This window comes from Triturus cristatus, chromosome 4_1 (genome assembly GCF_964204655.1).
Source record: "Triturus cristatus chromosome 4_1, aTriCri1.1, whole genome shotgun sequence".
Lineage (NCBI taxonomy): Eukaryota > Metazoa > Chordata > Amphibia > Caudata > Salamandridae > Triturus > Triturus cristatus.
Genome location: NC_140585.1, coordinates 108,405,299 through 108,417,756, shown reverse-complemented (window position 1 = coordinate 108,417,756; position 12,458 = coordinate 108,405,299). Strand labels below are relative to the sequence as shown.

At 44.0% G+C, this 12,458-nt stretch overlaps 5 non-coding genes across 5 annotated transcripts; 1 reads left to right on the top strand and 4 right to left on the bottom strand.

Annotated features, from left to right (window-relative positions):
* Positions 1-778: 778 nt before the first annotated feature.
* Positions 779-851, bottom strand: TRNAM-CAU (transfer RNA methionine (anticodon CAU)). The gene has a single exon. It is a non-coding gene; the product is annotated as a tRNA-Met (tRNA).
* A 1,211-nt stretch (positions 852-2,062) lies between these two features.
* On the top strand, positions 2,063-2,134 carry TRNAA-CGC (transfer RNA alanine (anticodon CGC)). The gene has a single exon. It is a non-coding gene; the product is annotated as a tRNA-Ala (tRNA).
* A 199-nt stretch (positions 2,135-2,333) lies between these two features.
* Positions 2,334-2,406, bottom strand: TRNAM-CAU (transfer RNA methionine (anticodon CAU)). Its single transcript has one exon. It is a non-coding gene; the product is annotated as a tRNA-Met (tRNA).
* Positions 2,407-7,000: 4,594 nt separating this feature from the next.
* TRNAM-CAU (transfer RNA methionine (anticodon CAU)) lies at positions 7,001-7,073 on the bottom strand. Its single transcript has one exon. It is a non-coding gene; the product is annotated as a tRNA-Met (tRNA).
* A 4,591-nt stretch (positions 7,074-11,664) lies between these two features.
* TRNAM-CAU (transfer RNA methionine (anticodon CAU)) lies at positions 11,665-11,737 on the bottom strand. Its single transcript has one exon. It is a non-coding gene; the product is annotated as a tRNA-Met (tRNA).
* Positions 11,738-12,458: the final 721 nt, after the last annotated feature.

Here is a 12,458-nt window from a genome sequence, read left to right as displayed (position 1 = left end):
ATTTGCCACCAATGCTGCCCAAGGTCTTTGTATCAAAGTTCCTTTCCTTTCTGTAAAATTGAAATTTGGAGCACCCCTGCTTATCCCCAAGCCAAGACAGAACATGAACTTTGGTCTGAAATCCTCCTTTGGGGTGATAAGACGTACCTTACAGTGTGCTCTAAGAACTGGTGACTTTGAGAGGGAGCTGCAGGTAATGTTAATGATTTTCATCGATCTGCTCCTGATCCCCACCCCCACAACCTTTCTTGAGCGAGAGATAATTACAGCGCTGAAAGATACTTCAGCCACTCCTTCGATAGCTCAGTTGGTAGAGCGGAGGACTGTAGCATAAAGTCAGACATCCTTAGGTCGCTGGTTCAAATCAGGCTCGAAGGATTTTGTGCTTCGATTTCCATATCTTTCACTTTTATTCAAACAATACCTTCCATTGATTATGATCGAGACTTTGCAGTCCCTGGGTTTCAGGGATTCCTTGCATCCATCAAACAGCTCGAGTGCAAAAGTGGGGATGTAGCTCAGTGGTAGAGCTCATGCTTCGCATGTATGAGGTCCCGGGTTCAATCCCCGGCATCTCCAGGAGCCTCTGTTCCTTATCTTGGCTTTTTTCCAGAAGGCTAGCCTGCCATCATGCAGAAAGAAGAAGTTTGTCATGCAGTTGGGGTGAGAGCCCCACTTAAATAGTCAGACATTTGCTTTGGAAAAATCTTTGAACTAGGCATAGTTTGCGCATTTCAAGAAAATCGGAGAATTTTGCATTCCAAAAGAAGGAAATAAATGCCCTCTCTGAGGATCGAACTCAGGACCTTCAGATTATGAGACTGACGCGCTGCCTACTGCGCTAAGAAGGCTGTATATAGGCATCTGTACATAAGACCATGAAGATCATCCAGGTACAAGGCTGAAGTTTTTTCCTGACTGACATTGTATACTGCAGAGTCAAATGGGGTGATGTGGCCGTCGGTTCAATGCAGGGTTTCCAATCATACAGTCAAATTTTGCAGAAGTGGGGATGTAGCTCAGTGGTAGAGCGCATGCTTTGCATGTATCAGGCCCCGGGTTCAATCCCCGGCATCTCCAGACTTTTGCCATGCTTACCTTGGATTTTGGGCAGAAAGCTAGGCTGGCATCATGATGAAGGAAGAGATATGTCCTCCAACCGGGAAGAGGACCCGCTTAATCTGTCAGACGTTTGCCTTGAAAAATCCCATGAAATGGGGCTATCTCATTTTTGATGATTATAGATCAAAAGAATCCTACTTGTTGAAGACATCAAAGTGATGATTCATCTTGACAACCATAATGCTTTGATGATAGAAATCTGTCGCATCTCTCTTGATCATTGGTAAGGGTTCTTCTTCTAAACCAAAGACTCTTTACAGTAGCTTTTAGAAAAACGGAATATTTTGTTTATCTCAATCACCTTCAATCTACAGATTTTTCCGTTCTCTTTCCTTTTGAAAATGCATCCAAAATGCACGTTCTTGATGCTGGGTGCTTAGTAATGACTCCCATAACTTTGTGTCATTTCTTTCATGGTTCCGCGCAGCCATCCATTTGCCACCAATGCTGCCCAAGGTCTTTGTATCAAAGTTCCTTTCCTTTCTGTAAAATTGAAATTTGGAGCACCCCTGCTTATCCCCAAGCCAAGACAGAACATGAACTTTGGTCTGAAATCCTCCTTTGGGGTGATAAGACGTACCTTACAGTGTGCTCTAAGAACTGGTGACTTTGAGAGGGAGCTGCAGGTAATGTTCATGATTTTCATCGATCTGCTCCTGATCCCCACCCCCACAACCTTTCTTGAGCGAGAGATAATTACAGCGCTGAAAGATACTTCAGCCACTCCTTCGATAGCTCAGTTGGTAGAGCGGAGGACTGTAGCATAAAGTCAGACATCCTTAGGTCGCTGGTTCAAATCTGGCTCGAAGGATTTTGTGCTTCGATTTCCATATCTTTCACTTTTATTCAAACAATACCTTCCATTGATTATGATCGAGACTTTGCAGTCCCTGGGTTTCAGGGACTCCTTGCATCCATCAAACAGCTCGAGTGCAAAAGTGGGGATGTAGCTCAGTGGTAGAGCGCATGCTTCGCATGTATGAGGTCCCGGGTTCAATCCCCGGCATCTCCAGGAGCCTCTGTTCCTTATCTTGGCTTTTTTCCAGAAGGCTAGCCTGCCATCATGCAGAAAGAAGAAGTTTGTCATGCAGTTGGGGTGAGAGCCCCACTTAAATAGTCAGACATTTGCTTTGGAAAAATCTTTGAACTAGGCATAGTTTGCGCATTTCAAGAAAATCGGAGAATTTTGCATTCCAAAAGAAGGAAATAAATGCCCTCTCTGAGGATCGAACTCAGGACCTTCAGATTATGAGACTGACGCGCTGCCTACTGCGCTAAGAAGGCTGTATATAGGCATCTGTACATAAGACCATGAAGATCATCCAGGTACAAGGCTGAAGTTTTTTCCTGACTGACATTGTATACTGCAGAGTCAAATGGGGTGATGTGGCCGTCGGTTCAATGCAGGGTTTCCAATCATACAGTCAAATTTTGCAGAAGTGGGGATGTAGCTCAGTGGTAGAGCGCATGCTTTGCATGTATCAGGCCCCGGGTTCAATCCCCGGCATCTCCAGACTTTTGCCATGCTTACCTTGGATTTTGGGCAGAAAGCTAGGCTGGCATCATGATGAAGGAAGAGATATGTCCTCCAACCGGGAAGAGGACCCGCTTAATCTGTCAGACGTTTGCCTTGAAAAATCCCATGAAATGGGGCTATCTCATTTTTGATGATTATAGATCAAAAGAATCCTACTTGTTGAAGACATCAAAGTGATGATTCATCTTGACAACCATAATGCTTTGATGATAGAAATCTGTCGCATCTCTCTTGATCATTGGTAAGGGTTCTTCTTCTAAACCAAAGACTCTTTACAGTAGCTTTTAGAAAAACGGAATATTTTGTTTATCTCAATCACCTTCAATCTACAGATTTTTCCGTTCTCTTTCCTTTTGAAAATGCATCCAAAATGCACGTTCTTGATGCTGGGTGCTTAGTAATGACTCCCATAACTTTCTGTCATTTCTTTCATGGTTCCGCGCAGCCATCCATTTGCCACCAATGCTGCCCAAGGTCTTTGTATCAAAGTTCCTTTCCTTTCTGTAAAATTGAAATTTGGAGCACCCCTGCTTATCCCCAAGCCAAGACAGAACATGAACTTTGGTCTGAAATCCTCCTTTGGGGTGATAAGACGTACCTTACAGTGTGCTCTAAGAACTGGTGACTTTGAGAGGGAGCTGCAGGTAATGTTAATGATTTTCATCGATCTGCTCCTGATCCCCACCCCCACAACCTTTCTTGAGCGAGAGATAATTACAGCGCTGAAAGATACTTCAGCCACTCCTTCGATAGCTCAGTTGGTAGAGCGGAGGACTGTAGCATAAAGTCAGACATCCTTAGGTCGCTGGTTCAAATCAGGCTCGAAGGATTTTGTGCTTCGATTTCCATATCTTTCACTTTTATTCAAACAATACCTTCCATTGATTATGATCGAGACTTTGCAGTCCCTGGGTTTCAGGGATTCCTTGCATCCATCAAACAACTCGAGTGCAAAAGTGGGGATGTAGCTCAGTGGTAGAGCGCATGTTTTGCATGTATGAGGTCCCGGGTTCAATCCCCGGCATCTCCAGGAGCCTCTGTTCCTTATCTTGGCTTTTTTCCAGAAGGCTAGCCTGCCATCATGCAGAAAGAAGAAGTTTGTCATGCAGTTGGGGTGAGAGCCCCACTTAAATAGTCAGACATTTGCTTTGGAAAAATCTTTGAACTAGGCATAGTTTGCGCATTTCAAGAAAATCGGAGAATTTTGCATTCCAAAAGAAGGAAATAAATGCCCTCTCTGAGGATCGAACTCAGGATCTTCAGATTATGAGACTGACGCGCTGCCTACTGCGCTAAGAAGGCTGTATATAGGCATCTGTACATAAGACCATGAAGATCATCCAGGTACAAGGCTGAAGGATTTTCCTGACTGACATTGTATACTGCAGAGTCGAATGGGGTGATGTGGCCGTCGGTTCAATGCAGGGTTTCCAATCATACAGTCAAATCTTGCAGAAGTGGGGATGTAGCTCAGTGGTAGAGCGCATGCTTTGCATGTATGAGGCCCCGGGTTCAATCCCCGGCATCTCCAGACTTTTGCCATGCTTACCTTGGATTTTGGGCAGAAAGCTAGGCTGGCATCATGATGAAGGAAGAGATATGTCCTCCAACCGGGATGAGGACCCCGCTTAATCTGTCAGACGTTTGCCTTGAAAAATCCCATGAAATGGGGCTATCTCATTTTTGATGATTATAGATCAAAAGAATCCTACTTGTTGAAGACATCAAAGTGATGATTCATCTTGACAACCATAATGCTTTGATGATAGAAATCTGTCGCATCTCTCTTGATCATTGGTAAGGGTTCTTCTTCTAAACCAAAGACTCTTTACAGTAGCTTTTAGAAAAACGGAATATTTTGTTTATCTCAATCACCTTCAATCTACAGATTTTTCCGTTCTCTTTCCTTTTGAAAATGCATCCAAAATGCACGTTCTTGATGCTGGGTGCTTAGTAATGACTCCCATAACTTTCTGTCATTTCTTTCATGGTTCCGCGCAGCCATCCATTTGCCACCAATGCTGCCCAAGGTCTTTGTATCAAAGTTCCTTTCCTTTCTGTAAAATTGAAATTTGGAGCACCCCTGCTTATCCCCAAGCCAAGACAGAACATGAACTTTGGTCTGAAATCCTCCTTTGGGGTGATAAGACGTACCTTACAGTGTGCTCTAAGAACTGGTGACTTTGAGAGGGAGCTGCAGGTAATGTTAATGATTTTCATCGATCTGCTCCTGATCCCCACCCCCACAACCTTTCTTGAGCGAGAGATAATTACAGCGCTGAAAGATACTTCAGCCACTCCTTCGATAGCTCAGTTGGTAGAGCGGAGGACTGTAGCATAAAGTCAGACATCCTTAGGTCGCTGGTTCAAATCAGGCTCGAAGGATTTTGTGCTTCGATTTCCATATCTTTCACTTTTATTCAAACAATACCTTCCATTGATTATGATCGAGACTTTGCAGTCCCTGGGTTTCAGGGATTCCTTGCATCCATCAAACAGCTCAAGTGCAAAAGTGGGGATGTAGCTCAGTGGTAGAGCGCATGTTTCGCATGTATGAGGTCCCGGGTTCAATCCCCGGCATCTCCAGGAGCCTCTGTTCCTTATCTTGGCTTTTTTCCAGAAGGCTAGCCTGCCATCATGCAGAAAGAAGAAGTTTGTCATGCAGTTGGGGTGAGAGCCCCACTTAAATAGTCAGACATTTGCTTTGGAAAAATCTTTGAACTAGGCATAGTTTGCGCATTTCAAGAAAATCGGAGAATTTTGCATTCCAAAAGAAGGAAATAAATGCCCTCTCTGAAGATCGAACTCAGGACCTTCAGATTATGAGACTGACGCGCTGCCTACTGCGCTAAGAAGGCTGTATATAGGCATCTGTACATAAGACCATGAAGATCATCCAGGTACAAGGCTGAAGGATTTTCCTGACTGACATTGTATACTGCAGAGTCGAATGGGGTGATGTGGCCGTCGGTTCACTGCAGGGTTTCCAATCATACAGTCAAATCTTGCAGAAGTGGGGATGTAGCTCAGTGGTAGAGCGCATGCTTTGCATGTATGAGGCCCCGGGTTCAATCCCCGGCATCTCCAGAATTTTGCCATGCTTACCTTGGATTTTGGGCAGAAAGCTAGGCTGGCATCATGATGAAGGAAGAGATATGTCCTCCAACCGGGAAGAGGACCCCGCTTAATCTGTCAGACGTTTGCCTTGAAAAATCCCATGAAATGGGGCTATCTCATTTTTGATGATTATAGATCAAAAGAATCCTACTTGTTGAAGACATCAAAGTGATGATTCATCTTGACAACCATAATGCTTTGATGATAGAAATCTGTCGCATCTCTCTTGATCATTGGTAAGGGTTCTTCTTCTAAACCAAAGACTCTTTACAGTAGCTTTTAGAAAAACGGAATATTTTGTTTATCTCAATCACCTTCAATCTACAGATTTTTCCGTTCTCTTTCCTTTTGAAAATGCATCCAAAATGCACGTTCTTGATGCTGGGTGCTTAGTAATGACTCCCATAACTTTCTGTCATTTCTTTCATGGTTCCGCGCAGCCATCCATTTGCCACCAATGCTGCCCAAGGTCTTTGTATCAAAGTTCCTTTCCTTTCTGTAAAATTGAAATTTGGAGCACCCCTGCTTATCCCCAAGCCAAGACAGAACATGAACTTTGGTCTGAAATCCTCCTTTGGGGTGATAAGACGTACCTTACAGTGTGCTCTAAGAACTGGTGACTTTGAGAGGGAGCTGCAGGTAATGTTAATGATTTTCATCGATCTGCTCCTGATCCCCACCCCCACAACCTTTCTTGAGCGAGAGATAATTACAGCGCTGAAAGATACTTCAGCCACTCCTTCGATAGCTCAGTTGGTAGAGCGGAGGACTGTAGCATAAAGTCAGACATCCTTAGGTCGCTGGTTCAAATCAGGCTCGAAGGATTTTGTGCTTCGATTTCCATATCTTTCACTTTTATTCAAACAATACCTTCCATTGATTATGATCGAGACTTTGCAGTCCCTGGGTTTCAGGGATTCCTTGCATCCATCAAACAGCTCAAGTGCAAAAGTGGGGATGTAGCTCAGTGGTAGAGCGCATGTTTCGCATGTATGAGGTCCCGGGTTCAATCCCCGGCATCTCCAGGAGCCTCTGTTCCTTATCTTGGCTTTTTTCCAGAAGGCTAGCCTGCCATCATGCAGAAAGAAGAAGTTTGTCATGCAGTTGGGGTGAGAGCCCCACTTAAATAGTCAGACATTTGCTTTGGAAAAATCTTTGAACTAGGCATAGTTTGCGCATTTCAAGAAAATCGGAGAATTTTGCATTCCAAAAGAAGGAAATAAATGCCCTCTCTGAGGATCGAACTCAGGACCTTCAGATTATGAGACTGACGCGCTGCCTACTGCGCTAAGAAGGCTGTATATAGGCATCTGTACATAAGACCATGAAGATCATCCAGGTACAAGGCTGAAGGATTTTCCTGACTGACGTATACTGCAGAGTCGAATGGGGTGATGTGGCCGTCGGTTCAATGCAGGGTTTCCAATCATACAGTCAAATCTTGCAGAAGTGGGGATGTAGCTCAGTGGTAGAGCGCATGCTTTGCATGTATGAGGCCCCGGGTTCAATCCCCGGCATCTCCAGACTTTTGCCATGCTTACCTTGGATTTTGGGCAGAAAGCTAGGCTGGCATCATGATGAAGGAAGAGATATGTCCTCCAACCGGGAAGAGGACCCCGCTTAATCTGTCAGACGTTTGCCTTGAAAAATCCCATGAAATGGGGCTATCTCATTTTTGATGATTATAGATCAAAAGAATCCTACTTGTTGAAGACATCAAAGTGATGATTCATCTTGACAACCATAATGCTTTGATGATAGAAATCTGTCGCATCTCTCTTGATCATTGGTAAGGGTTCTTCTTCTAAACCAAAGACTCTTTACAGTAGCTTTTAGAAAAACGGAATATTTTGTTTATCTCAATCACCTTCAATCTACAGATTTTTCCGTTCTCTTTCCTTTTGAAAATGCATCCAAAATGCACGTTCTTGATGCTGGGTGCTTAGTAATGACTCCCATAACTTTCTGTCATTTCTTTCATGGTTCCGCGCAGCCATCCATTTGCCACCAATGCTGCCCAAGGTCTTTGTATCAAAGTTCCTTTCCTTTCTGTAAAATTGAAATTTGGAGCACCCCTGCTTATCCCCAAGCCAAGACAGAACATGAACTTTGGTCTGAAATCCTCCTTTGGGGTGATAAGACGTACCTTACAGTGTGCTCTAAGAACTGGTGACTTTGAGAGGGAGCTGCAGGTAATGTTAATGATTTTCATCGATCTGCTCCTGATCCCCACCCCCACAACCTTTCTTGAGCGAGAGATAATTACAGCGCTGAAAGATACTTCAGCCACTCCTTCGATAGCTCAGTTGGTAGAGCGGAGGACTGTAGCATAAAGTCAGACATCCTTAGGTCGCTGGTTCAAATCAGGCTCGAAGGATTTTGTGCTTCGATTTCCATATCTTTCACTTTTATTCAAACAATACCTTCCATTGATTATGATCGAGACTTTGCAGTCCCTGGGTTTCAGGGATTCCTTGCATCCATCAAACAGCTCAAGTGCAAAAGTGGGGATGTAGCTCAGTGGTAGAGCGCATGTTTCGCATGTATGAGGTCCCGGGTTCAATCCCCGGCATCTCCAGGAGCCTCTGTTCCTTATCTTGGCTTTTTTCCAGAAGGCTAGCCTGCCATCATGCAGAAAGAAGAAGTTTGTCATGCAGTTGGGGTGAGAGCCCCACTTAAATAGTCAGACATTTGCTTTGGAAAAATCTTTGAACTAGGCATAGTTTGCGCATTTCAAGAAAATCGGAGAATTTTGCATTCCAAAAGAAGGAAATAAATGCCCTCTCTGAAGATCGAACTCAGGACCTTCAGATTATGAGACTGACGCGCTGTCTACTGCGCTAAGAAGGCTGTATATAGGCATCTGTACATAAGACCATGAAGATCATCCAGGTACAAGGCTGAAGGATTTTCCTGACTGACATTGTATACTGCAGAGTCGAATGGGGTGATGTGGCCGTCGGTTCAATGCAGGGTTTCCAATCATACAGTCAAATCTTGCAGAAGTGGGGATGTAGCTCAGTGGTAGAGCGCATGCTTTGCATGTATGAGGCCCCGGGTTCAATCCCCGGCATCTCCAGACTTTTGCCATGCTTACCTTGGATTTTGGGCCGAAAGCTAGGCTGGCATCATGATGAAGGAAGAGATATGTCCTCCAACCGGGAAGAGGACCCCGCTTAATCTGTCAGACGTTTGCCTTGAAAAATCCCATGAAATGGGGCTATCTCATTTTTGATGATTATAGATCAAAAGAATCCTACTTGTTGAAGACATCAAAGTGATGATTCATCTTGACAACCATAATGCTTTGATGATAGAAATCTGTCGCATCTCTCTTGATCATTGGTAAGGGTTCTTCTTCTAAACCAAAGACTCTTTACAGTAGCTTTTAGAAAAACTGAATATTTTGTTTATCTCAATCACCTTCAATCTACAGATTTTTCCGTTCTCTTTCCTTTTGAAAATGCATCCAAAATGCACGTTCTTGATGCTGGGTGCTTAGTAATGACTCCCATAACTTTCTGTCATTTCTTTCATGGTTCCGCGCAGCCATCCATTTGCCACCAATGCTGCCCAAGGTCTTTGTATCAAAGTTCCTTTCCTTTCTGTAAAATTGAAATTTGGAGCACCCCTGCTTATCCCCAAGCCAAGACAGAACATGAACTTTGGTCTGAAATCCTCCTTTGGGGTGATAAGACGTACCTTACAGTGTGCTCTAAGAACTGGTGACTTTGAGAGGGAGCTGCAGGTAATGTTAATGATTTTCATCGATCTGCTCCTGATCCCCACCCCCACAACCTTTCTTGAGCGAGAGATAATTACAGCGCTGAAAGATACTTCAGCCACTCCTTCGATAGCTCAGTTGGTAGAGCGGAGGACTGTAGCATAAAGTCAGACATCCTTAGGTCGCTGGTTCAAATCAGGCTCGAAGGATTTTGTGCTTCGATTTCCATATCTTTCACTTTTATTCAAACAATACCTTCCATTGATTATGATCGAGACTTTGCAGTCCCTGGGTTTCAGGGATTCCTTGCATCCATCAAACAGCTCAAGTGCAAAAGTGGGGATGTAGCTCAGTGGTAGAGCGCATGTTTCGCATGTATGAGGTCCCGGGTTCAATCCCCGGCATCTCCATGAGCCTCTGTTCCTTATCTTGGCTTTTTTCCAGAAGGCTAGCCTGCCATCATGCAGAAAGAAGAAGTTTGTCATGCAGTTGGGGTGAGAGCCCCACTTAAATAGTCAGACATTTGCTTTGGAAAAATCTTTGAACTAGGCATAGTTTGCGCATTTCAAGAAAATCGGAGAATTTTGCATTCCAAAAGAAGGAAATAAATGCCCTCTCTGAAGATCGAACTCAGGACCTTCAGATTATGAGACTGACGCGCTGCCTACTGCGCTAAGAAGGCTGTATATAGGCATCTGTACATAAGACCATGAAGATCATCCAGGTACAAGGCTGAAGGATTTTCCTGACTGACATTGTATACTGCAGAGTCGAATGGGGTGATGTGGCCGTCGGTTCAATGCAGGGTTTCCAATCATACAGTCAAATCTTGCAGAAGTGGGGATGTAGCTCAGTGGTAGAGCGCATGCTTTGCATGTATGAGGCCCCGGGTTCAATCCCCGGCATCTCCAGACTTTTGCCATGCTTACCTTGGATTTTGGGCAGAAAGCTAGGCTGGCATCATGATGAAGGAAGAGATATGTCCTCCAACCGGGAAGAGGACCCCGCTTAATCTGTCAGACGTTTGCCTTGAAAAATCCCATGAAATGGGGCTATCTCATTTTTGATGATTATAGATCAAAAGAATCCTACTTGTTGAAGACATCAAAGTGATGATTCATCTTGACAACCATAATGCTTTGATGATAGAAATCTGTCGCATCTCTCTTGATCATTGGTAAGGGTTCTTCTTCTAAACCAAAGACTCTTTACAGTAGCTTTTAGAAAAACGGAATATTTTGTTTATCTCAATCACCTTCAATCTACAGATTTTTCCGTTCTCTTTCCTTTTGAAAATGCATCCAAAATGCACGTTCTTGATGCTGGGTGCTTAGTAATGACTCCCATAACTTTCTGTCATTTCTTTCATGGTTCCGCGCAGCCATCCATTTGCCACCAATGCTGCCCAAGGTCTTTGTATCAAAGTTCCTTTCCTTTCTGTAAAATTGAAATTTGGAGCACCCCTGCTTATCCCCAAGCCAAGACAGAACATGAACTTTGGTCTGAAATCCTCCTTTGGGGTGATAAGACGTACCTTACAGTGTGCTCTAAGAACTGGTGACTTTGAGAGGTAGCTGCAGGTAATGTTAATGATTTTCATCGATCTGCTCCTGATCCCCACCCCACAACCTTTCTTGAGCGAGAGATAATTACAGCGCTGAAAGATACTTCAGCCACTCCTTCGATAGCTCAGTTGGTAGAGCGGAGGACTGTAGCATAAAGTCAGACATCCTTAGGTCGCTGGTTCAAATCAGGCTCGAAGGATTTTGTGCTTCGATTTCCATATCTTTCACTTTTATTCAAACAATACCTTCCATTGATTATGATCGAGACTTTGCAGTCCCTGGGTTTCAGGGATTCCTTGCATCCATCAAACAGCTCGAGTGCAAAAGTGGGGATGTAGCTCAGTGGTAGAGCGCATGTTTTGCATGTATGAGGTCCCGGGTTCAATCCCCGGCATCTCCAGGAGCCTCTGTTCCTTATCTTGGCTTTTTTCCAGAAGGCTAGCCTGCCATCATGCAGAAAGAAGAAGTTTGTCATGCAGTTGGGGTGAGAGCCCCACTTAAATAGTCAGACATTTGCTTTGGAAAAATCTTTGAACTAGGCATAGTTTGCGCATTTCAAGAAAATCGGAGAATTTTGCATTCCAAAAGAAGGAAATAAATGCCCTCTCTGAGGATCGAACTCAGGACCTTCAGATTATGAGACTGACGCGCTGCCTACTGCGCTAAGAAGGCTGTATATAGGCATCTGTACATAAGACCATGAAGATCATCCAGGTACAAGGCTGAAGGATTTTCCTGACTGACATTGTATACTGCAGAGTCGAATGGGGTGATGTGGCCGTCGGTTCAATGCAGGGTTTCCAATCATACAGTCAAATCTTGCAGAAGTGGGGATGTAGCTCAGTGGTAGAGCGCATGCTTTGCATGTATGAGGCCCCGGGTTCAATCCCCGGCATCTCCAGACTTTTGCCATGCTTACCTTGGATTTTGGGCAGAAAGCTAGGCTGGCATCATGATGAAGGAAGAGATATGTCCTCCAACCGGGATGAGGACCCCGCTTAATCTGTCAGACGTTTGCCTTGAAAAATCCCATGAAATGGGGCTATCTCATTTTTGATGATTATAGATCAAAAGAATCCTACTTGTTGAAGACATCAAAGTGATGATTCATCTTGACAACCATAATGCTTTGATGATAGAAATCTGTCGCATCTCTCTTGATCATTGGTAAGGGTTCTTCTTCTAAACCAAAGACTCTTTACAGTAGCTTTTAGAAAAACTGAATATTTTGTTTATCTCAATCACCTTCAATCTACAGATTTTTCCGTTCTCTTTCCTTTTGAAAATGCATCCAAAATGCACGTTCTTGATGCTGGGTGCTTAGTAATGACTCCCATAACTTTCTGTCATTTCTTTCATGGTTCCGCGCAGCCATCCATTTGCCACCAATGCT